Genomic DNA, 3,274 nt, shown 5'->3' on the forward strand with positions numbered 1-3,274 from the left:
TCCTTGCATCTCTAGGATGAAACCTACTTGTTCATGATGTATGATCTTTTGATAAGGTGCTGCATTCTCTTTGCTAATATTTTATTGAAAATTTTTACATCTGTGTTCATTAAGGAGATTGGCCTATAGTTTTCTTTTTTAGTTGGGTCTTTATCCAGTTTGGGGATCAGGGTGATATTGGCTTCCATAGGTAAGTTTGGGAGCACTCCATCCCTTTTAATTACTTTAAAGAGCTTGAAGAGTATTGGTGATATAACATCCTTAAAAGTTTTTATAGAATCCATCAGGTCCTGGGCTTTTTTTGGTTGGTAGATTTTTATTATTGTGTCAGTTTCATTGCTTTTTTTTTGGTACCAGGGATCGAACTCAGGTCCTTGTGCCTGCAAGGCAGGCGGTGGAACCACTGAGCTAAATCCCCAGCCCTTCGTTGCTTTTTATTGGGTTGTTAAGCATATGTATGTCTTCTTGGGTTAGATTTGATCATTTGTATGTGTCTAGGAATCTGTCCAGTTCTTCAAAATTTGCTAATTTGTTGGAATATAATTTTTTTTTTTTTTTTTTGGTGCTGGGGATCAAACTCGGGTCCTTGCTCTTGCGAAGCAGGCAGCGGAACCACTGAGCTAAATCCCCGGCCTGGAATACAGTTTTTTTAAGTAGTTAACTATCTTCTGGATTTTAAGTGTCCCTTGTAATTTCACCTTTTTCATTTCTAATTATATTGATGTGAGTCATTTTTACTCTTTATAAGTCTGGCTAGGGACTTACCTGTTCTATTCTTTCAAAGAACCAGCTCTTTGATTCATTAGGTTTTTTTAGTCTGCATTTCATTGATTTCCACTCTCATCTTTATTTTTTTTCTTTTTAAAAAATTTTTATTAAATGTCAGTAATTTTTACAAAGCAAGTATTAATAGCAAGTGACAAAACTTTTTTTGGCAAAATGTTTAAAAAAGCAAAAGCCTTAATGAATAGCAACTCATTTTATAAAATCAAACCATCCTTTCCACTTTTAGATCTTCTTTAGAAATAACTTACTGCCAATCCTGAATTAAAGCACTGACCAAAAAAAAATTTACAACAGTATCATGTAATGTGCTTAGTTCTTGGAAGGTTATAAAAAGATACAGGTAAAAATCCCTAAGCCACAGATACTTCTGTACAGAGCTAATACAGATCATATTTTGTTAGATACAGTATGTAAGAGGTTGTAACAAAATATACTTTTGGATAAGGCTTCTTGTGATAAATTACCATAGAAGAATAGAGAAAAGCCACTTAAAACATTTTGCAAGTCTGCTTTCAAGTAAGAGGTAAAGGGTAAATGGCATAGTTTGTTGCATTGTTAAATAAATGTAGCAAAGATTAATCCCTCCCCTCTCCCTTTTATTCCTGGTGTCATCAGTCATAGCCCGAGGACAAATCATCACTTAGTATGGTAAGAATATTATAAACAAGCTTTTAAAATACAAACTAACATCACATACCAAGTAGTTTATTACTATCAATGACATTCACTGAATAAAAATTTATGCTATTATATATGGGTCCCAGACTCCAGTTCATCTGTATAAATCCATCATTAACAGAAGATTTGTATAGATCACAATTATCAACTCAGAAAATATTGCCATAACATTAATGCTTTAAAAAAATAACAATGTTCTGTATAAGTTGTGGTAGTTGAAACTATATGGTTATACCTGAATGATGAACATATTAATTTAAGTACTAACTATTCAATCATGATAGACATAATAATGTAAGTGGTACAAATACTGTACTTCAAATGATGTTAATAACCAGATACTACCAACCCGAGCCTATTATCTACTTGGTGGTATTGAAAGTATCTACTTGATGGTATTGAAAAAGCCAAAGGACAATTGATTTAAAATGTTCAAGTTTAGTATATACATTTATTAAGCCCTAAACTCGTGCCATAAAATAAGGGGTATCCGCTCCCATCTTTATAATTTCCCCTTCTTAATTTTGATTTGGAGCTGGTTTGTTGTTTCTCAAGTATCTTAAGATTTCTCATAAGGTTGTCTATTTGACCTTGCTCTGTTTTCCCACTGTGACCATTGATCTCGATGAATTCTCCTCTTAGAACTGCTTTCATAGTGTCACAGAGTTTGCAACAAGTTGTACCATGATTGTCATTAACTTTCAGAAATTTTTAAATTTTTTTTTTAATTTTTGTTGTGACCCATTGGTTGTTGAGTAGGAATATATTGTTAATTTTCTAAGAGCTTTTGCCTTTTCCAAAATTTCTTCTGTTCTTGATTTCTACTTTACACAGTCGTCTGATCTGTGTCTTTTAATTGGAGAGTTGATGCCATTAACATTGAGAGATATTAGTGAGATATGTTGGTTATTTACTGTCATTGCCTTCTTTATCTTTTAGTGTATTTTTTGTTTTTCTTTTCTTGATGTGTTTTGTTGGCTGTTTATCCATTGACCTCACTAGTTTCCTCTGTGTTTTTAGCTGTGTTCAATTCATTGTTTCTGTCAAAAATGTTCTTGAGTATTTCCTCTAGAGCTGGTTTAACACACATATATCTTCTGAAGTGGTATTTTTCCTGGAGAATCTTATTTCTCCATCTACTTTGAAGGATATCTTTGCTGGGTAAGTTAATTGGGGTTGGAAGTTATTTGCTCTTAGGGCTTGAAATACTTCACTCCAGGCTCTTTTGGTCTTTAGGGTTTGTGTTGAGAAGTCTGCTGTGATTCTACTTGGTTTACCTTTATATGTGATTTTTTTGTTTTTCTCTGGCTACTTTTAAAATTTGGGTTTTTTTGCTGGATATCTGGTAATTTATTAAGGATGTGCCTTGGTGAGCTTCTTTTTTCATAATTGGTATTCTATAAGGATCGCTTACTTGTTTTGGGGGCGTTTTTTTTGTTTTTTGTTTTGTCTTTAGTTTTGGATTTGGTTTTTGAGACCGGGTCTCGCTATGTAATTCAGACTGGCATGGAACTCACTATGTAGCCCCGGCTGGCCTCGAACTTTCAGCAATCCTCCTGCCTCAGCCTCAGTGCTGTGATTACAAACAGGCATGTGCCACCACACCCAGCGCTTACTTGTATTTAAAACTCTTTTCTTCATTTGGAAAATTTTCTTCCTTGATTTCTGTAAGCATGTTAGTGAATCTATCTGTCCTTTCTTCTAGTTTTTCTCTAACTCTAGTTAACCTTAGATTGGTCTTCTTGTCATCTAGTAGGTGCTGGGTAGTCTTCTCTTGTTCTCTTATTTTCTTTTTGATGTCTTTGAACTC

At 33.9% G+C, this 3,274-nt stretch overlaps 1 protein-coding gene across 3 annotated transcripts in view; it reads left to right on the forward strand.

The window, feature by feature from the left end:
• The window catches only part of Raph1 (Ras association (RalGDS/AF-6) and pleckstrin homology domains 1), a 127,135-nt gene that overhangs the window by 57,217 nt on the left and 66,644 nt on the right, over nucleotides 1-3,274 (forward strand). The gene's annotated exons all lie outside the window — the stretch shown is intronic.

The sequence above is a fragment of the Heterocephalus glaber genome, unplaced genomic scaffold (assembly GCF_053883595.1).
Source record: "Heterocephalus glaber isolate CG9 unplaced genomic scaffold, H.glaber_assembly_v1.0 deba00000621, whole genome shotgun sequence".
Lineage (NCBI taxonomy): Eukaryota > Metazoa > Chordata > Mammalia > Rodentia > Bathyergidae > Heterocephalus > Heterocephalus glaber.